Source organism: Lipotes vexillifer, unplaced genomic scaffold, assembly GCF_000442215.2.
Source record: "Lipotes vexillifer unplaced genomic scaffold, Lipotes_vexillifer_v1.1 scaffold614, whole genome shotgun sequence".
NCBI lineage: Eukaryota > Metazoa > Chordata > Mammalia > Artiodactyla > Lipotidae > Lipotes > Lipotes vexillifer.
In genome coordinates, this window is record NW_006787203.1 from 1,116,006 (window position 1) to 1,139,842 (window position 23,837).

A 23,837-nucleotide genomic window follows, 5' to 3' on the forward strand; every position below is an offset into this window, starting at 1 on the left:
GGCTCTTTCCCCATCTTACTTGAGACATGTTAGTCTTACTCTTTTGAATGATGTACTTGGTTTTTGTCCCTCTTTTTTCACAAAATAAAAATTTTGTGGCCCTGCAAAGTTTTACTTCATTTAGAGGTTAGGATCACCAGGTATAAAGTTCTGAAGGTAGAGTTCATTTATTTTTTTAAGGAATCCATCTCTGCATCCCTAAAGGATCTGCCCCTGAGCTTTAAGTGTAGAGATTCAAGAAGCCTTAATGAAATGAATAGCTGAAAGGAAACATTTCTCTCACTCACTTCTACTAACTTGTTTACTCATTCATTCTGCAAACATTTATTGAAGAACCATTGCTATACACAGGGGATCCAGAGCCAAACAAGGCTGCCATGCCTTCTAGAAATTCAGAAATGTAGCACTCATCATTTATCTTGTTTTGTGCTCTGTTAAATTTGTGAAAGTATTTTGTTCCTGATAGAAAGGTGGTTGAGGGTGAAAACTATTTCATATATTTATTTGGAACTCATTCCCCTCCCACTCCAAAAAAATACCTGGGCACTGCATTATAGGTCGACAGTCACCTCTGGTCTGTGTTCTGCTGCCATCAAGGACCTTATGCTTCCTCTGAGAGGGCATATTCTTCCCATGGCTCTTTCTTAAAACCACATTATGGCTCTTATTTATATGCTTCTTCAGAGCTTTAAAAGTAGTAAGTATACAGAAATATTAACCATTTAAATATTATCGTAGGGATGGTACCAACTGTATTAGGTAGTGTCTGGAACAGGGTTGAAATTTGTTTTCACTTGGGCAGTGTTGAGATGGAATAAGACAAGTTCAGGATTCAAGAAGATGATATCCAGGGATGGCAGGAATGAAGATTTGGGTTTGGGAGTGACCAGTCAGCATTTCTGAGTAGCTCTTTCCATTTTCTTAAGTCAAAGAACAGAAGACCAAGACAAGAAAACACAGAGTGGGTGACAGAAAGTACGTAGTTTCTATTGCCAGTTGAGTTGTCTTCTCTTTGTTGGCATTTTGCTGCATGCTAGATTTTTGTCTTTTTTCTCTAGTAGGACTCACAGAAAATCTATTTATTAGCTTGCTGGCTTTTGGTCTTTTTCTCATTGCTTAGAATTTGAGTATATCATTATGTCTTTAGTTGTAGTTTTTGTTTTTTTTCAGTAGTTGTGGTTCGCAGGCCCTAGAGCGCAGGCTCAGGAGTTGTGGTGCATGGGCTCAGTAGTTGTGGCTAGCAGGCTCTAGAACACAGGCTTAGTAGTTGTGGCACATAGGCTTAGTTGCTCCGCAGTATGTGGAATCTTCCCGGACCAGGACTCGAACCCGTGTCCCCTGCATTGGCATGCAGATTCTTAACCACTGCACCACCAGGGAAGTCCCATGTCTTTAGTTTTTATATATTTTTTTCTTAATTTAAAACATATGTAGTAGTAAGTGTGGGAGAAGGACTTGAGATAATTGCTGTATGGATTACTTCACTGTAGTATGTATGTCAGATGTACACATATAGTATACAGTATAATACAGCATAGTATGGAATAGCACAACAACATGCACAAAATCCTTTCTACCTAGGTGGAGCTCAGATTTAATTCTGCCACAAAGTCTTCCTTGAACAACTATCTAGAGGTAATCTCACCCACTTATCTAGAATATGTATTTAGCACTTAGCTAATATTACAAGTCAGTTTATGATATCTGTTTAAATATTAGGAGTAATGCAAATAATAAAAGGTAGCACGTATTGAGTGTTCACTGTATGCTAGGCACAGTGGTAGGCAAACTCAGATATAAACTCCCAATAAGCGAGAACAATGTGTTTGAGGTCAGGTCATTATATCTCCATTATATCATGATGTCTGCATAAAAAGAACATTGAAAAAAATAATCAAATTATTCGTTGATTTTTTACATAATTTTAAGTAACCCATCTTTAAAACAAGAATTTTAGAAATATTATTGCATCAGTAGTTCTCTGTAGAATTTGAAAATACCTGTAACATTAGATTTCATTTATTAGATATTCAGAACTTCAGTATGATTAGGATTTGTATATTTTTGTAATAGAATAATAGTAATTGATAATGTTTATTGATTACTTATTATGTGCCAGACCCTGTTGTAATCATTTTAAAGGATTAGATCTTTTAGTCTTTGTAATAACTATCCTTATTATCCCCAATTTCAGAGGAAGAAATTGAGGACCTCCCCCCAATGCTATGCTGCCTGTCAGTAAAAATACAGCATTTGGATTTTGTGTTTATGTAATTTAATTCTTTTTCAGCATATAGTATTTGCTGTCTTATTTCAATCATGTAATTTATGGAAGCCTATACTTTTATAAGAAACTGAAGGAAAAATATGTTGGAGAAGATACATTCTCCATATTATATGGCCTGTTTAAAAGGACAGCCATTGATTAAAAAGCTGCATCAGTATAACCACTGATGGGGTGGCTACTTCGAAAGAAAAGAAGGATGCTGAGAGGTTACAGAGATACATGAAGTTGATCTGCTGCCTCGTTCAAGCTTAAGTGACTACAGCAAAAAAGTTGATACCAGAAAAATCACAAAGTAATGCAAATATTAGCATGGTAAATTTTATAAAAATAAAAGAATTGTTAAATCTGTTAAAAGAATGAAAGAAAGCTTACCCATGGATAAGATAAAATAATCTTTTTTATGTTAAGTTCCAGTAGGGATTTGTTGATCTGAAAATTAACATGTGGTTCTGTTTATTGAAAACCTTCTTCCTCAAATTATTTCCTCCTCATATTTGCAGGGTAATTGGGCCTGAGGAAGTCATGGCAGCTAGGATTTTAAAGAGTTTATTTGAATAAACTGAGAAGTCTAAGCATATCTTTGTTTCTTCTTAGCTTCAAAATAATTTATCAGTTAACCATCACAGCATCCTAGAGAGTTGGGATCAAAATATTATTCTCACTTTGCAGGTGGCTTTAGGCAGAGACCAGATAAGTGCCTTATCTGAGATCACTGGTAAGCCAGGGGCAGAGCGGGAATTAGAATGTCTCACTCTGGATGCTTCATCTTGGGTTTAGTTGAGGAATTCTCACCTTCTGTGCAGACCCCATGGCAAATGGGGAAGCAAAGGTGAGGCGGAGAATCAGTGCTACCTGGGTCTGCTTGAGGCTCTCACTGTGAATTTCTGTGCGTCTGGGGGGAGTTAAGAACCCAGGAGCCCATAAACTAACCTCCAGGTAATAACATCAACAATCCGTTTTTTCAAGTTCATGTATTTCTTTGAACTGACAGCCTCATCTCCCTAGTTTACTGCCAAAGGCTAATACTGTGCTAAGCTTTACCATGAAAATCTTTCTCACTCTAGAAAATAGCTGAAAGAAAATAAAATGACATTTTTCTCTTCAATTAAACCTATAGCTTTGTTTACTATAGAAAAGTGCAATGCTTACTAAATAAAGATCTATGATTCTACTATATGTTCTTTAAATACCAACCTATATTAAGTATGTAAAAGTATCAATCACCTAAGTGAAATTTAGCAAAACTGGAAAGACAGAGTGATAGGATAAATGGAAAGGCTGGAGGCAAACTTATAGTTCAAAATATTTATGGCTTCATACTGAAAACCAAAAGTACTGCTGAATAGGTCTGCATATTGAAAACATATGCTCAGGTTCTGGAGTTTCACAGTTTTTAAAGAAAGTTATTAGAACATATATTGCCCAGTATTTTCTCATCATAGGCAAAATGACAAATTTGATTTATGAATTGTCAGTTGCAATAAAACAGATCAGAACATAGTCATTTTACCTAATAAGTGATATGATGTTATTAATTCTTATCTCAACTCCAAACATTACTGAAAGTGATAGAAGCTTCCAAAGCCACAAGGAAGACACTAGAACTAAACTGCTATAAATTCACCCAAAAGCAAGAAAGGGATAGGTGATTAAAAATATGATTTGTTTTTCATTTATTAGAGAAAATACACAAAAAATTCAAGAAGAAAAATCTGCATATCTTAAACCAGAGTAAGAATTTTGTTCTACTTTTAATATTTTTCTAACCAGCTGCACATATTATTGAAACAATTATTATCATTCTGCACATACATTTTGTAATTATTTCATTTATCAATATATTGCAATGGGGCTTCCCTGGTGGCGCAGTGGTTGAGAGTCCGCTTGCCGATGCAGGGGACACGGGTTCGTGCCCCGGTCTGGGAAGATCGCACATGCCGCGAAGCGGCTGGGCCCGTGAGCCATGGCCGCTGGGGCTGCGCGTCGGAGCCTGTGCTCCGCAACGGGAGAGGCCACAACAGTGAGAGGCCCTCATACCTCAAAAAAAAAAAAAAGAAGGAGCATTAATATATTGCAATGATTGCTCATATTTTTCACTATTTTTTGAGTATGTTGTTTAAAAAGGCTACGTCTTAGTCTGTCACTTGTGGTACTATAATCCATTTAACCAATTTTGCATATCTGGTCATGCGGATGTTTCCATTTTTTGCCTATTATAAATAATACTGTGATGAACATGTATATACTGAAAATTTTCTGCATATATTTGGTATTTTCTTAGGATAGGTAATTTTAGTGTCTTCATTATGGAGTTCTTCACTTTTAATTAATCCTCCGGGTGGTTAGAATTTGAAGTTTAAATTTTTCGTATTCAAAAATATAATTGACATACATTTGAATTCTTGCATATCTGATAATATATTTCTTTGATCTTCACATACAAGAAATATTTTATGTAGGGTTATGTTGGGTTATAATTTTTACCACCTAGAACTCTACAGATGTTGGCTTATTGCTTCCTGCTATTTTTTGATGGGGAGGAGTCTGATGTTAGTCTGATTTTTTTTTTCTTTTGTAGACAACTTTTCTGCTAAGTTAAGAAATAATGTATTTTCTTTAGCTTTGAAATCATGAAGTTCAACAGTATCAATTCAGGTTTTCATTTTTATTAATATTGCTTGTTAATCACTGAGACTTTTTCATTTTTAGACTCAAGCCATTCTTTTGTATAGGAATATATTGTACTGTTATATTAAATATGTATAATTATATTATAATATGTAGTCCTATTATAACTCAGATTTATTAAGTTTTTGTTCAAATGGCTTCTTCTTCAAGAACAAAAGTGATGTGGCACATAATTTTCCCACTAACTACATCTACTTTTTCTTCTCTCATGATTTTAATCTGTTAGTTTCTTATATATTAGAGACAGCTGCTCAAATTTGTTCTACACATTACTATTCAATTTTCACCAGTGTTGGCTTTGTTCTTCAGTGAATCTAATCTTGAGTGATTCTAATCTCATGAAGATATTACTTTTGCCATTTTACTTTTAATTTATGTCCTTTTCATTTCAACTCATCTCCTAGCCAAATTCCTTTCTCATATCAGTACTTTGTCTTACCCTCTCATCTCTCAGCACTTATTTCGAAGGTCTATACTTGGAATTGTATTGTGAACAGAGACAATGTTTCTAAAATCACATTTCCTGAAGTATCTTTTAAAGGAATCCATTCTTAAAGCTATGTTCTTTTATGTTAAAGAAAAATTTTCTGGTCCTCACACCTTCTTTGCATTTATTATTCATTCTTTAAACAGGAAGTGAATTCAGCCTACTTATTGCTTGTAAGCAGGGATGTTATGTCAGTTAGAACTGCTTTAGGCTGAGGTAAGAAAACACCACAATGGCCAAACGAGATAGAGCCTTTCATTCTCATGTGACCAGAAGTCTAGAGCTAAGCAGTCCAGAGCCAACATAGCTGGTCAAGGAAGTGACTGGGACCAAGGCTGCTTCTAGTTTCTCAACCTCCAACCCTAGGGTGACTTTTATTCTTATGGTCACAGAGTGGCTGTACGAACTCTGGGCATCATTTCTCTCTCTCTGATGGGTATATAATATATAATGTGTATATAATGTATATTATGTATGTAATGGGTATGTATCTTAAAGAGGGGAAGGACAAGGAGAAGAAAGTAGGTGTCCACTTTTTTTTTGATTAGAAAAATAGTCTATTTATTTGTGAAAGCTCCTCTCAGCACATTTCTGTTTCTGTTTCATTGCTAAGAACTATGTCACATGGTCACCTATAGCTGCAGTGGAGTTAGGACATATGTATTTTTAGCTGGTACAGTCAACTTTTTAAAGTATGGTTGAAGACAAATATTACAGGTGCAAAGACCTTTAACATTTTGCATTTCTGACAATACATGTAAAAAGAGAGCTACAAATGCAGGAATATCTCTGGCCAGCTGGGAAAGCAGCTTTCAGTGAAGAGCAGCAAACTCAGCTCCTCTTTTCTGAAATAGAGAACCACCATTGCCTAGGATGGTGATTCTTTCCTAAGTGCTAGGAAACATTCAAAGGTGATATCTATTGATACTGCCTTGTTTATTATCAAGTAAGGCAGGAATATAAATAATTCTAGATTATAAAATCTTTGAGGGTATTGTATATGCTCTGGTTATATTTTTTCCAAACTTGTATATTGCCTCATTAATAGTGGTAAATAGTCAATAAAATTTTGCTAAATTAGCAATATTAAATTGAATACTATAGATAAATTCGATTATAAAGTTACATATACTGTGCTCTGGGGCACAGAGTGGAGACAGATTTCAGACCAGCCAATTTGTCGATGTGGTGGTCCTTGTGCCAGGCCTTATAAGGGAAGTAGGACTTAGGAAGGAGGAGATGCTGAATGACAGGGAAGCACCCAGGACCAGGGACTAGCATGAACAGGAAGGAGGTAGTCAGTGAAGGAAGCAATGAGCGATGGAGAAGGAAGACCCGGTCAGCATTAGAGGAGCTCTTGACCTGGTTGTTATTCTGTGGATGATACATGTGAAGCTTTTGAAGTTCTGAGAGAATGTATCAGTTATGTAGGTTGAAATGGAGAAGAAAACCCTGGGGATAGGAAGATTAATCTGGATCTTCTGCCTGTTCTCCCTGAGGATTCTCCAATAGTGAGGATTTAAATAGGGTGATAAGCTTACATATTATTTTAAGAAGCTTTAAGTGCTCAGAATTGGGAATATTATAACCCTTAATACATGACACTCTCTCTTCATTTTCTAGGTATGGCTTGCTTTCACTCATTCATATATTTATTTATTTTTATGTAAAATAATGTAATAAGCACTATGAACACCAAACCCAAACTAAACAAATGGTCCCTACTTCTTTCCCATTTCTTTGGTAACTCTTTCTTTCTTTCCTTTTTATATGGTTTCATTGCATTTATATGTATCCCTTCAAAAGCATGGTTTTTTTTGTTGTTGTTGTTTCTGTTTTTGGTTTTTGTTTTTAACTCTCTAGAAAGGTATTATGCTGTATGTAATATTTTGGGACAATGTCTCTCACTTAATATCATTTTCTAAGATCTATGCTGTATTTTAAAAATGCAATTTCTTTCTGCACTTTTAATTATTTTTCTTCTAGTTGTGATGAATTTAATTAAATCAGTTAATTTATTTGCCTAGTTTAATGTGTTGTCACTGGGACAGATTTATGAAGGGACTGGGTCTAAACCTAGTTTTATTTGTCATGGCCATGAAATAGTGAAATTCAATCTTAAATTCAACTTTAACTTAATTGAAATATCTTTGCTACCATCTACTAAATATCAGTAATAAAATATATACATAGCCTTTTTGGCTATGCACGGTAGGACATTTCCTCAGTTGGACCATCGTGAGACAATTTTAGCCAAACATCATGAATGTCATGAATTTGTAGAACACATCCTCCAATCAGAATGTACATTAAATATGTGTTAAAGTAGTAAATATTGGATATGTCAGTTACAGCTGCATGTAAAGATAATTTTGGGTGATGCTTTCTCTCTCAGATCTAGCAAAGCTAAGCAGAGGAATTTTGTCATATTTGACCATTCAAACTTTTTTTTAAAGTTATTCTCCAGCTGTAGGTAAAATTTGGGCCTGATTAAGCAGAAGAAATTATAATTGCCCAATTTCACAAGAAAGTATATAATTCCATATACGTTTTTCTATTCACAAGAAAGTATATAATTTCACAAGAAAGTATATAATTTCACAAGAAAGTATATAATTCCATATACATTTTTCTAGCATTAAATCACATAAGGGTCTTTTCTCAGATATTTGTGTCTTTCTTGGACAGTGGCTTTCTTTGGTACCTGATACTCTTTCAGAATTAGGGGGGCCAACTTACCTCAGTTTCCCTGTGCCTTCCCCAGTTTTCACACTGAAGTGCTGTGTCCCAGTTGGGGCCGTGCCTATAAATTCTTTCTTAAGCGCCTAGAATTGTTTATAGTTAGGTCATGTCAAGTATCAATAATATATGCTCTTCTGGTGATGAATATCAGATATATTTGATACTCATTTATATTTTAATATAACATTTGTACTATTTAAAATTCATATTTTATAGTATATTTGAAAAATCTAAAGTATGAATATTTAAAACCCATCTTTTTATCTAACCTGAATTATATAATATTTATAAAGTCATTTTATTTCTTTTAAGTATACATAGTAATTTGGAGTAGAAAGACATTCTCATAATTCTTTAATGAAGAAATGAGAATGATTTATGATTAATATTTCAGTTGTTTGTATGCCATGCATGAAAATAATTTGTTCTAGCAATACTTAGATTTAAAGAGCTTCATCTATTAATTTTAATTCTCTAAAAGGGCTTAGAAAAACTTACTCTCTTAGAGAGGGCATAGAGTTTGAAGCATGTCTTCTGGAATCAAAACACGTACAAAGCACGACTCTTTCACATACTAACTGTGTGATCTTGAGCAAGCTGCTTAATCACACGAAGATACGGTTTCTTAATTTGTCAAATGGTATAATAATTAACTCCTTCCTAATAGGTTATTATTAAGAGTCAATGAAGTAATGTAAGGTAGTCAATGTGTTATAGGGCCTGATAGTTTTCAGGTGCCTGATAGTGCCTGGAGTTTTCAGTATTTGAGCTACAAGTGGCTATAAGATAAGCCGAACCCAGACTCTTGCTGGAGTAGCATCTGCTTTATTTATTTACTTTCTGTAGTGGGAATCAAGATTTTAAATTAGCCTGTGTGTATGTGTGTGTTGGCTTTATCATTGGGGAATTCCAATGCATATTTGAGAAAGGAATTCTAACATCTCTGGCCAATTTCATTTGAGAGCTCAGGTGGAAACAGATAGCTAAACTGAGATAAATTATTTCTTCTATTAATACATTGTACTATGTCAAATTTTTCTCAGGAGATGGGGCAATAGATTGACTACATTTCCCCGTGTTTGATCTCTTATTGTAGATATGTTTTACTCAGAGTAAATGTTGAGTTTTTAATTGGCTTCAGAATGATTTAATCAGGCAGTGTTTATGTTCTGGTCATAAAGAACACACTGATAGGCTTGCCATCTGTTCAAGATAGAAATGAAGTCTTGAGGAAGTGGGCAGTTGACGGAAAGATGTTCATGAATGTTTAATGTTTTTCGTATCTATGTGTGGGACTTACCCTGACAGTAACATAAATGGTATACAAGACCTAAGGGCTCGGGCTTCCCTGGTGGCGCAGTGGTTGAGTGTCTGCCTGCTGGTGCAGGGGACATGGGTTCGAGCCCTGGTCTAGGAAGATCCCACATGCCACGGAGCAACTGGGCCCATGAGCCACAACTACTGAGCCTGCTCGTCTGGAGCCTGTGCTCCGCAACAAGAGAGGCTGCGATAGTGAGAGGCCTGCGCACCACAATGAAGAGTGGCCCCCGCTTGCCACAACTGGAGAAAGCCCTCGCACAGAAACGAAGACCCAACACAGCAAAAAAAAATTAATTAATTAACTCCTACCCCCAACATCTTAAAAAAAAAAAAAAAGACCTAAGGGCTCAATCTTAGTCTTTCAGTTTTTATTAAGTCTCTGTTGGAGAGTTATATTTTGAGTTTCTGAAGTTGTATACTGACATGACAAAGGGTGGCTTTTGTCCCACTTGGTAATGTTTGCTCCAGTTAAGTTCTGTTTGAGTCTCTGGTCACTGCTGCCTGGTTCCTGCCATCTAGCACGATGAGTCTGTTGATTGCAAAGTGGTTTACTCCTTCAGGAACCAATATTCCTTTCAATATTGTTTTTTTTAAATCATGCTTTGTGGATTTTAGGCAATACTTTCATCTATTTGGAATCCAAAGTGTGTTATCCCACGACTTTAATATACAGTAGTTTCCTCACTGAAATACATTCCGACAATATTTATTTCATGTTTTAATAACCTTGCTTCTCCTTTCTGATGTTTGTTTCCAAAACGTGGACCCATTACAGTATCCTGCACGTCTTCTGTGACCATTGTTGTCTCTTCAAATTGAAGTACACAGTCCTAGCAAACTCAATAAGAGGTCCAGCCAGGGAACAATTTTCTAATTTAAGACTGTCACTGCATATCGTTTAATTTCCCCTGGGATTTCTGATTGAGGTTGTTACAAGGGTACTATAAAAGAAAAAGGAACAGGGAAGCTTTTCTCCAAATATGATATAAACTTGACCTAATGTGAAAATTTAGTGTATTTTCTTCAATATAAAATGCTATTTGGCACAGTATATGTTTCCCAGTGTCATGTTGCTATAGAATAGTTGCCTGTTTGTCAGAAGCTATTTGTCAGTTTTCTCAGTATCTGCAGGTGGTAAGCATGCTTCAGAATTCAGAGAAGGAAAATTGTGTGCTCACAGGGCTTCATGCAAGTGCTTGACAAAAATACGACCTTTTTTCTGAATATTTGCGCAAACTGAATGTGCGTAATCAGAACATTGGCTAGATTTCTTGCTGTCAGGGACAGTTTAATCCATCTCAATCAGTGATGGCGGTCACCATTACAATTTAGACATCAAAAATTTTCCAGACATATATTTTATCTTCTAATTATTATATTTTCATTGAAATCAATATAATTTACATATGAAAGAAAGCGAAAGGAATCAGGTATCTGTGAGGAGAAATTCTGTCATTCTAAAGGTTAAGGTACAGTAGCATGTGCATACTTAGGACAATGGCCTTGCAGGTTGGAAAGCAAATCAAGTAAGGTCTGTAAATTAAGGTACTTTGGACTGCAAGTGACAGAAGAGTGTATTAAATGCCATTTTGGTAGTAGATCCTTATAATTTCACATAAAAAGAAATACAGAGACAGTTACTTCCAGGACTGATTTAATACTCAGTGGTGTCAGGGCTCTGCATCTTTCTTTTCTCCAGGGGAGAAATTTTGTACCAGAAGGTCCAAGCAGACTTCATCTCACTGCTCAGAAGTGGATAGCATGCCTATGTGCAAACCACTTTCTGACAAGGGTCCGGGGAGGAGAGGTAGAACCGTGCCAGGCTGGGAGCAATCATGATTCATTCCCTGGAGCTGTACCCCTGCCCTGAGAATGTTGCCATCTCAACAAAATTGGAGTTGGGTTAACAAGGAAGAGTGGGATGGGATGGAGATGGTTGCTAGACATAACAGATAGTTTTGCTACATAAGCCAGTCAGGAATGTGGATGGGAACTGCAGGAGTCTCTGACCATGAACTACATAAGCCAGTCACAGAGCATGGACAGAGACAGCAAATGGCCATCTCTGAGTATTTCACATTTTCTGTGCAAATCCAAGGTCACGTTCAATTAACAAATATCATGCTTGTAAATTGGATAGAAGGGGCTTTAAATAATTATTTTTTTCTGTATTTGTGATAAAAGTATGGAACATTTCCTGGTTTGAAGCACTAACTTCTCTTAAGATATCTCTATTTGGTACCATCAGGTGAAATGTGTCTTCTTGGGTAAAATTGTTTTGCAGATGCCCGATATGCATACCAGTTATGTGATATGAATACAAATAAGGCTCAGAGGACTTTTTGGTAGCACTTGCTTAATCGTGTAAGCTGAAATTGGTTTCTCTTTGATGCATTATCTCATGTTGAGGGGAATTAAGAGAATTCTCAAAGTCTTTAACAGGGCCAGGCTGCCGAATAAGCTCTCAAAACATTTTCACTTGTAGAACACTCAATGAAATGTTCTATTTGAGTCGTAAGACTTTCAAAAACCCATGGCATGGATAGTCAGAAACATGCATTACTTACATTTTGTAAAGAGGGTGTATTAAACCTTGGGTGATATTGCATATTTTATTTTAAAAATAAAATCTCAGAGTGGCAACATTGCATAGTCACTAAGAGCACAGAGTCTGGAGCCAGACTGAGTTTGAATCCTAGCTCAGCCACTTAACCGATTATGAGACTTTGTTGTGCCTCTGCTTTCTCATCCATAAAATGGACATGAGGTTATTATGAGGATTACATTATCATTTTTATGTTCTTCAAATAGCATCTGGTACACATTACCTAATATTTAAGTGTCAATAATACAAAATAGACATTGAGTCATGGGTATATGCTTTTCTTAAATATATTTTAAATTAAATATATAAATTAAAAACATTTTTCAGTAAAAAGTCACTCATTCTCTAAATATAGCATTCCTGTGACCTGTAACATGTTTTGTAATTTTTTCACTCATGCCTTCATACACGGAAGCAATTATTCAACAAAATTTTAACGACCATCTATATTGTAGTATTCTTTCTAGAAGTAAGCTTATTGAGAGCAGCAATAATTTAACAGTTTGGCAGCTAATGTACGACTGTGTGATGCTGATGGTATGAAGTCATCACTAATGTTCTATTTTCTGCGTGGAGGAGTCCATATTGGCAAGTTTATTGTCAGCATCAACATGTGTAGACAAACGAAAACTGTAGTTGGCAAAATTAGTGACTAAAGGCACAAGCTTTAACATGTATACATTTCTATTGGGGTATGATTTATATATGCTGCATTGTAAGAATTAAAAATGAGGTTCTTTTGATGGTCATTCTGGTATGGACATGAAATAACACCATGGAGAGGTGGAGAGACATAGGAAAGTGAGAGAGATGTATTATACGCACAGGTCCTAAGTTGGGAGGCAAGATGTACCACACAAAAGACCGTATGGGAGAAGCTCCAAAGGGTAAGCTCAACCAAGGGCATGTGGGGAGTTGAGGGAGAGAGAGGGCCCATGGAAGGTGTCTTTATTGGGGGTCAGGGTGCAGTATTATAGGTGCATTTGAATGTCACCAGGGCACAGTGGGGGGATGGGGAGGGAAAGAAGGGGAACTTGTGGCGGGGGGCCACCCTTATCATACTGGGACACCTAGTGCCCTGAGAGGGGTGCTGCTCACAACCTGTCTGTGGGGATGTTGAGGCATCAGGAAAAAATAGTTTTAAGAATTTTTAATACATACTCCAATACATTCACTAACTGTCCCTTATCACTTTACCATAATAGACAAGCTTTTAAAGATTAAAGATGGTAAGCTTTGTCTTCCAAGGCCATAGGTATTCTGGCAAAAATAAACAACAAAAATGATCATAAACTAAATAAAACTAAAGGAAATAAATTTTCCATGGAATTGAGTCAGGTCCTGAAGGTCAAATTTGGATGAGTGGGATGCAGTGGGGGCCAGGCAAGGAGGACATTCCCTGGGAGTGAGGGGACCCTAGCCATGGTACTTGGGGGCTTGTCACTGTCCTCATGGTTGCTGACAAGGGCATTGTTACTAAAGGTACAGGGCTGATTAAAGTTGGATTTTCCTGTCAATGCTAATGGGCCAGTGGGAAGTAAGTTTGAATATGTTTGTTGGGAGTAAATCCTTGGAGGCTCTGAAAGCCAGGGGGAGTGTTTTAGTAATCATAGGTGTTTCCAGATAAAAATGATCCTTGAGAATGTTGTCTGAAAGTGAATTAAAGAGGAGGAAGCCCTCAAGTGTGCAAGGAGAGAGAGGAAGCTTTGTAGCAAGACTGTATGATGTGGTGGGGACTTGAATGGCAGGGAGAAGTGACAGTCAAGCAGAATGGAAAGAATAGGTATGAAACATACTGAAGGATGTGTTACGACCCATCACTATGTGTCTGAATGGATTTTTGTGCGTATATTATTCACTGTGTTCCCCTTCATTAACACAGAAAATGAAAGGCTCTTGATTTGGGTCCATGATTCGTATTTCAATCTTGAGATGTCTGACTACTTTAATCATATTTATTCATGGCTTTAAAACAGATAACTACTCAAAAATAAAATGATGGCTTCTATTTCATGCAGAAAGTGAATTATCAGTGGATTTGAGTGAGAACATAGGGCCTCTGATTTTAGAGACTGAGCACATAGTTCAGGTTTTAATTATTTCCCCATTATATATCATTGTACTCTAATGTAAGAGGAGTATTCAGTAAGTCCCATAAACTAACCTGTGTCCTTTTTTTCTTGTTCCTCAGAGTAGTATCCTAAAAAAAAAATACAGTAGAAGGAAATTTGCCCAGGTTGGGGTGGCCGTGACGTTCTCCTCAAAGTTGTGAATTGCAGTTTGTCCCAGAACATCTAATAAAGTAACAAAAGTCCTCTTGGGTTAGATTCCCCTGTGTCTGCTGCCCTTCAAGGTGAGGAAATGGTGATGGTTAAGGTTACTTACATTGTACGTTATAATAAGTTATAATGTTAAAAAGTCGTGTATTAAAAATGTATAATAAGAATCATTAGGGAAATGCTTTAGCCTTTTTATTCTTTTATTCTGTAAAGACTCAGAACTGTTATAACTTTGAGAGGAGAGAGGCAAAATACTTTTAATAGTGAGTCATAGATTTACGTTCACAGATAAAGAGAGAGGAGTATTTTATTATTATTATTATTTTTTTGCGGTACAGGGGCCTCTCACTGCTGTGGCCTCTCCTGTTGCAGAGCACAGGCTCAGGATGTGCAGGCTCAGTGGCCATGGCTCACGGGCCCAGCCGCTCCGCGGCATGTGGGATCCTCCCAGACCAGGGCACGAACCCGTGTCCCCTGCATTGGCAGGCGGGCTCTCAACCACTGCGCCACCGGGGAAGCCCCCAATAGAATTTCTTGATGCATTAGATGCTAAGTGGGAGAGAAAGAGGGGAGTCAGAGATAATTCCAGGGCTTTGACCTGAGCAACTGGACGGATCAAGTTGCCAACAATTGAAGTGAGGAAGGCTACAGGTGGAGCATGTTTAGGGAGGAAAATCCTGAGTTTGGTTTTAGAAATTCATTTTGAATTTGATATGCTATTAGATATCCAAGGGGAGATTTTGAGCAGTCAGTTGGATACATGTCTTGAATTTGGAAGAGTGGTCCAGGCTAGAAACACACATTTGGGACTGCCAACATATTGATGGTACTTAAAGCTATAAGACTGGATGTGAGTCCAAGAAAGGGAGAGTAGACAAAGAAGAGACCAAAGGCTAAGTATTCCAAAATTATGATCTCAGGAACGAGAGGGGGGACTGGGAATTCACAATTAGTATGGTAGGAAGAAACTCAGGCAAGTGTGGTACTCAGAAGGCAAGGGTATATTCAACTATTGATCAAAGAGTCAAACAAGAAAGAGCTATGTAGAACCAGCCCTCACTGTCTGTGACATTGTCTTGGAAGATATTTTCTTTTGTATTGCTTAATGAACTTTGCATATAAAACGACAAGGCAGGGCTTCCCTGGTGGTGCAGTGGTTGAGAGTCCGCCTGCCGATGCAGGGGACGCAGGTTTGTGCCCTGGTCCGGGAAGATCCCACATGCCGCGGAGCGGCTGGGCCCGTGAGCCATGGCCGCTGAGCCTGCGCGTCCGGAGCCTGTGCTCCGCAACGGGAGAGGCCACAACAGTGAGAGGCCAGCATACCGCAAAACAAACAAACAAACAAACAAAAAAACCCACAAGGCATTCTGTTGAAAGCAGGAACAGGAATCTTTTAAAGAATTATAATGATTTCCTTTAAAATATAACAAGAATCCCAATGTACTATTTATTTATGTTGCACTTTGTTCCATACATTTTTTAAAAAGAGAGAATTTGGGTCGACTTTCAGGCAGACATGAGATATGAGGGAAGAAGTAATAAGATAATAATGTAGAGTTAAATGAAAGATTAGGGGACAAAAGCATAACAGAAAGTCATTTTCAATTGTAAGAGGGGTTTAAAACTTTGGCTTGGACTTTCCAGTAGCTAGAACAAACAGAGAAACATAAAGGCTGAATCACTGTTCCTGTAAGATAAAAATAAGAATTTTCTCTGGTACTAAAATCATAGAGGAATTTTTCTCATGGGTACTCTTAAAAGGCCTCTGTGTATTTTAATGGATGGTGTAATCAATAATGTCCTGATGATAGCCACCATATCATATTCTCATATTCATTGCCTCATTTCTCATTATTCTCCTTTTGAGATCATAATAGCATAGAGAAATTTCTTGAAATCATTCTGCGAGGAAAAAAATCAGTCTGGATTGATCCAAGGATAACATTAAATCGCTGAATTATAGTCTCAATCTTTCCTATTTCTTCCCCTTTGATTCAATTTATATGTGTGTCTAAAACTCGGTTATATCTAGCTGCATATTTATAGAACTTGGGGATGATGTGAATTTAATGAAGATAGCTCTTTGCAATTTTGTTTGTCTTTCCTTTTGGAGGAAAAGAAAAGATGGCAATGTCAAGACAAAACATTCCTAGGAAGGGAAATGGTGGTTTCATGTATGTGTAATACATTTACATCACATGCTTCCTTCTAGACTTGACAAACCTGTTATACTCCTCAAGCTAGATTTCCCTCCCAACTGTTGGACCTGATGCCGCTGGGAGTAGCAGCAATTCTTGTGCCATGCGGAAGGAAGGAGATTAAATTCTTTTACCCCCTCAGCCATTAAATTATATTCTAGTGTTCAGTGATGCTTTAAAAGTGAGCCTTATTATTGTAGTATTAGTGCATTTGAATTTGATATTGTACCTTGTCTCTGAACTAGTCCTACTACTAGAATAAAGTAAGAATCTGAGAAGGATTTTCTATAGCTTGCTTTTTTTTGAGGGAAACAATGTTACTGAGTGTTAAAAATCAACTTGCCAAAATACCTGCTACTTTTTTCATCTCTTCTTAATTAGAGAGTGGCTTGAGCTGAGATGACTTGGAGAATTATCAGGAGTATAAGGAAAGGAATTACATTTAATTATTACAGCTGTGTGAGGTTCATTGCATTTAGAGAAAACATAAAACACTCATAGGTGATCACAGGAAACTAAGTTGCCAGGTAGATTTTAGTGGAATCATGATATAATTATTGCAAAATACACATTTTAATAATAATAACAGTATTTTAAATCAGTACACACACAGATAAAATGTAGAAAATAATGCATTTTCTCTCTTATCTCTCAAATACACACCAAACACAGAATATACCTTCAGATATATTCTTCAGAAGGTTGGAGAATTATTTTTTTGGGAAGTGGCATATGACTCTGGAGATGGAGAAGGAGTTATATGCGATTTAAAAATGCCATGAATAACACATGTGCTGAAATGCACATTATAGAAGTCAAACTTTCTCAAAAGAAATAAAATACATTTGATACCATTTCACCAACAGTCATGATATACTGTTGAAATGTGTCATTAGGACCTACTTGTATGTTAACCACTTAGCATTTCATGTTATCCTGGGCAGTTATGCAAACAATAACAGTGCATATACTTGCAGTGATAACTCTAATCCAGGCAGTGAGAGAGAAGATCAATGTAGATGCCCATTTAGTTATTTGTGACTTATGGATACATGTACTTAGTTCATTGACTTGATATTGGTCTTCAGTTGTAAGCATATGATGTTCCCACAGAAAATGGAGAGCATTTCATCTGTATTTGATTGAAGAGTATTTTATTGCTTTTTGTTCAGGTCTTCCTTTTCACCTCATTGACTCTACATTTTCTGCTTGCCCTCTCGTTCTCTCTCCACTTTGGATATCCCTAGTGGAGCACTTTATCTCACTCTTAAGTAGCTCCAATTGTTCCAGCACATACTTCAGTGAGTCAAGTGGATCAAGCATTAACATTGTAAAACATTGCTAGTGATTTTTTTAAAAAGTAGTATTTAGATGAGAAATATTCCTGAATAGACATTGAGAAATATGAGATTACAGCAGAACTGTAATTTCATGTGACCTTATCAGCCCAGCTAAAACTGGATTTAATTTTTAAGTTGTCCCATCTCAATATTGATCCCACTGAGTTTGCAGTTAAAGCTCCAATTTATTATTTTTTTTCCAAGTAAATTTTGCCTATGTTTCATATCTTCCCCTTCTGTACTTATGCAATGAATTTTTTGAATAAAAATACAAGGCTTTGAATTCATCTTTCGAATTTGAGATCCAACCCCTCCTAGCGAATGATACTTAATCTAGCTTTTATTATAGTACTTTGCTTTCCAGCTCTGTGAAATCTGCATATTTGATGAGAATAAATTTTATATTTTAATTATAGCTAAAATAATTATGTTAATTGGTAAGCTTAAGTATACTAAGTATATAAAGTATTGATATATTACTTAATTTTCATAGTACCAGTAATGGGCAAAGTCAAAGCAGCTACTACAGGGAAGAAGATAACTTTGAAACTTAAACATTGTTTATCTAAAGACAACTAAGTATCTACAAAGTATAAAATGGCAGGGCAAAACAAGCTGGACTGAAAACGAATTTGAGGAATACCTGGCAAAGGGCTCAAAAGCAAACTGTAGGTGATTCTTAAACAGTCAAGAAAGGAAGCTAGCTAGAGAATCAATAGGACTACTTGTTCAGAGTCAATTTGGGGTTCAGCAATGAAAAAGAGTAGATAAATAGATTAACTGATATTTTTTTGTTCTATGTCTGTATTGAAAGATGTGAGGAAAGGAATATTACTTCGAAAATGTCCCTGAAAATGTTTATATTAGAAACTGTCCATTACGTTGTAGACATTAGCTACTTCACACAATAGTACTTATTTTTACAGCTATGATGAGTATGTGACCTATTAATCTGAAACATCACCCAATAATCATTAATGTATGTAGTAAAGTCGCAAAGTGATTTCTGAAATGCCTTCTGGTTTAAAGTCATTTTCTTTAGCTCTGTGGAAATGATTGTCTAAGATTACATGACGTATTTCCTCAGAGCCAGTAAGGAGCAAGAAGAAACATAAAATGCTAGTTTTCACTATATGGGTCTATGTATTTATTTATTTATTCTTTCATTCCACAAACATTTACTTAGTATCTTCTCTGTTGGGGACACATGGTACCATCCTCAAGCATCTCAGCATCTGGTAGCATTCAAATCTCTTCTGCAGCTAGAGCTGTATGTGATTCCTTGTTTTGACTTGGCATCTCCCTGGTGAATGTGTCTATTACTCCAGTGGTCTAATTGGAAATGCAATCTTGATGTATATTGTGAAAAAATGCTGTACTGGATGCTATGATATTCCCAAAGCCCCATCAATATGCAAATAATTGGGCAATGAAATTATTGGGAAAACCTAGTATCAACGTTCAAACGATAGTTCATTCAACTTACCACCACTGAGGAATTACATCATAGGAATTACACCATTTTGGTCAATCTATATTTCATTAAAACATTTCAATGACTATTAAGCTTCTTGGCCTAGAATGCAATGTATGGAGGGAAAGATAGTTTGTTTAAAATGTTATATTAAAATTGAGAGACAAAGTTGAATATATTATTTTGGGAAATTGCTTCTTTACTAGAAAGTATGCTTTTTATTTATTTTCTTTTTTTAATGTTTGGTGTTCCACAATTAGAATTTAAGCATCATAAAAATAAGGATTTTGTTTGTTGTGTTCATTGTTCTATCCCCAGGGCCTGCTCAAAAATTTTTTTTCCCAGTGATTGAAATGTAAATTAAAATTCTCTTTAGCAGGAATTAAAGCAAATCAAAACAACTTCTCACACATATGTAAAATGATTGATTTAGAAGTCACGTAAAGATGAGGAAGGGCAAGGTACTGCAGCGAATACTGGGGCATCAAAAGGCATTCTGCATTTCAATTTTGTGAAGGATAGAGACCTTTGGACGGCAGACAGGGTATCCTGTCTTCCGCTGCTAATTTCAGAGTTGTTGGATGCAAAAATGAGGTCCAAGTATAGGAGTCGAATCTTGTTGTCATAACATTATCCCCAAAATTAAGGTCATGCTTTCAAAAAACTTAAGCATTGTCACGTGTGCCTGAGAAGCCAACATTTGTTTGTTGAACTTACACTGTCTCTTAAAGGCGAGCCTAAAACAGGAATTTGGGTGCCTGTAATTTATGGAGGAAATGCATTTTGGGGAGAACCTTTAAGGAAGGAGGTGAAGCAGGAAAAGGGGAAGAGGCAGGAAGGGAGGGAGAAAGAACCCAGTAGGATAAAATCTGGCCTTGGGCTAATATTGGGTTGGCCCAAAAGTTCGTTCGGGTTTTAAGAGCTGCCAGAAAACCCAAACGAACTTTTTGGCCAACCAAGACACGGGGGCAGGGTGTGTGGGTCGGGGCTCGGGGAGTGGTTCTCTGGAGTATCAACTGTGCAAAAGGTGATGTGCTTGTCCTTCTGAACCCCAGAATCATTCTGTCAGTAACTGGGGGCTGTGGCTGAGGAGAAGGGGGAGGATAAGGCAGTTCCTCCCAGTTGAGGGCAATTTCTGGAAAAGGGGGCGACACTGAGCTCTTAACACAATGGGATTCTACTCTCAGGCCCAGGGTAGGGTCAAGACGAGGTACTCTGAATTGGTAATGCTCTTTTCAAATCTCAGGACCGAAAGTTTGCTAAAGCACTGTTGAGAAAATAGACATTATAGGAATTCTAGCAGCAGATTCTGACTTCGCCTTTCTTTTGACACAGGCTGTATTTCCTGTAAGACAATAAAGTTATAAATGATTTAACTGGATAGAGAAGGGATTTCTCTATTGATTTATATCAGAACTCACAGCACCTCATACTTTATCACCAGTTGCTTTACCTCTGATTATAGCTCCTGTCAGGCCACAGCTCATCATGTGCCTGAGGTTGGAATGCTGGGAAGTGACAGTTCTGTGATAAGAAATTATTCCAAATCAAAAGCAGGGTCAAGTTCAATTTCTCTGACAATGAGCTTTTGAAATACTCTGAAGAATAATAGTTGCAGGAGATAAGGTTCTTTGGCCTTGTGGATTTTCCTCCCGGCAAGGAACACCAAATTTTCATAAAAGTCTCTGTGTGGGTTTTTACCACATCTGAAAGAAATTTTTCCCTGATTGCTTTAGTGGGAATATAACTAGTCTCTGCATGACTCTGTCATTCTTGATTAGAGGTAAAATTTGGTTCATTTGAATGAATATTTGTCACATGTAAAATGCTGATAATGCCAACCATCAATCAGTCAATGGTTACTACTCCGCTTTCTTAAAGGGTGAGACCAGAAAGAATGTTCACTTGGAAATTACCTCCATTTTAAGTCTCCAGTTTTCAAAATTATTTTTCAATGCACCAAATTTTAAAAAATAATTGTAATATGCATTTAATAAGATTCATTGGTCATCCTGTAATCTGTTTAAAGGCTGGAAAGTGTGACGATATTTGACACATAAATCACAAAAGTCATCTATATTTTTTGCACAATGATTGGATACAAATTATGTTTAAAATACTTTTAAATGATTTAAAAATAGAACTATATTATAGATGGTTTAAACATTAGGAAAAAAACAGTCATTTGTAATCTTACTGTCCATATCATTTTGTTGCTTTTTTTCCTTCCAAACTCATTTGTTCCTCATAGTTGTAAGAAGAATTTATACCATTTTATAAGCTGCTTCAGCACTTAGATCATGAACATGGCCCATGTTATATATAATCTACAACAACCATTTTTGAAAACTATCATTTTTTTTCTGAATAGAAACTTCACATGTGCTCATTGCTGAAAATGAGACAGAATAAAAAGTTAATTCTAGTCCCATTGGTCATCCATTCCCCCAGTCTCCCTCCCCTGACCCCCCAGTTCACAGTCTGGCACTTCTCCTTGAGTGGGGCTGGCAAACGTTATTGTCCTGTTGACCTGTCTTGGGTCCTGATTAAGCTGGAGTCAAGTCTTAGGTACTTCTTATGGGGAAATCATTGGGTTCACTTTCCTAACAGTGTCTGAAGACATATACCTCCAGCCTCCTTATGTTGGGGACTTTACCTTGGCTCTTGTCAGAGCAGGTTAATTTTTTTTTATAACTGGTGTATTTCTACCATGTCTGTGATATCAGACACTGGGTTTTCGGATTATTTCCTTAGAATTACCAGGTGAAGAAGTGGATGGTCTAATTAGCTCAACTGTTTTTACCAAGTGAAATATTCTTCTGTCCCAATCTTCTTGATAAGTACACGTTCACTAATTCATGATATATTTGAAAATAAGATAACCTCAGTATGTAAACTAAGCATAATCATTTGGACTCTTACCTCTCTTTCTATAAAAGGAGAAAAAAAATTACAAATGTTCTGTTGAAAATTCCCAATATACAGGTGATATTTTGTTCTTTTCTTATACTCCAAGTTGAGATGATAAAATCAGAATTTTAGAAATCTCTTAAACAAATGGTCATGTGGCTTTTTTCTTTGGATATTTGCTTTTTAATGTGGGTTTTTTTTCATTTTTAACTGTAGTGTTTATTATTGAGGTATAATTGACATATGACATTGTGTACATTTATGGTATACAACAGGATATAGCATGATGCTTTGATACATGTACATATCATGAAATGGTTACCACATAAGGTTAGTTAATACCTCTATCACCTCACATCATTATTATCTGTGTGTGTGTGTGTGGTGAGAATATTTAAGATCTACTCTTAACAACTTTCTATTATATAGTACAGTGTTGTTAACTCTAGTCACCATTGCATAGATCTGCTGTAATTAGATCCCCAGAACTTACTCATCTTATAAATGGAAGTTTGTATCCCTTGATCAGCCCCATTTCCCTCACCTGCTAGCCCCCTGGCAACCATCATTTTACTCTCTATTTCTATGAGTTTAGCTTTTTTAGTTTCCATATATAAGTGGTATCATAGAGTACTTGTCTTTCTGTCTTATTTCACTTAGTGTAATGCCCTCAAAGTTAATCCATTGTCACAAATGGCAGGATTGCCTTCTTTCTATGGCCGAATAATATTCCATTGTGTGTGTGTGTGTGTATATCTATATATCTATATATATCTCACATTTTAAAAATTCATTAATTCATTGATGGACACTTAGTTTGTTTCCCTGTCTTGGCTATTGTGAACAATGCTGTGATATCTCTTGGATTTCATTTCCTTTGTGTTTTTTAAAACTTTATTTTATTTATTTTTTGGCTGCATTGGGTCTTTGTTGCTGTGCGTGGGCTTTTCTCTAGTGGCAGCGAGGGGGTGCTACTCTTCGTTGCGGTGCATGAGCTTCTCATTGCAGTGGCTTCTCTTGCTGCAGAGCACGGGCTCTAGGCACGTGGGCTTCAGTAGTTGTGGCACACAGACTCAGTAGTTGTGGCTCACGGGCTCTAGAACGCAGGCTCAGTAGTTGTGGTGCACGGGCTTAGTTGCTCCGCAGCATGTGGGATCTTCCCAGACCAGGGCTCAAACCCATGTCCCCTACATTGGCAGGTGGAATCTTAACCACTGCACCATCAGGGAAGCCCCTAATTTCCTTTGGATATAGACCCAGAAGTGGGATTGGCAGATCATATGGTAGTTCTATTTTTAATGTTTTTGAAGAACTTCTATACTGTTTTCCATATTGACTGTACCAATTTACATTCCCACCAAGGGTGCACAAGGGCTCCCTTCTCCCCACATGCTTACCGACTCTTGTTATAATAGCCATTCTAAAAGGTATGAGGTGATAATTTGTTGTGGTTTTTATTTGTATTTACCCAATGATTGGTGATGTTGGGCATCTTTTCATATACCCG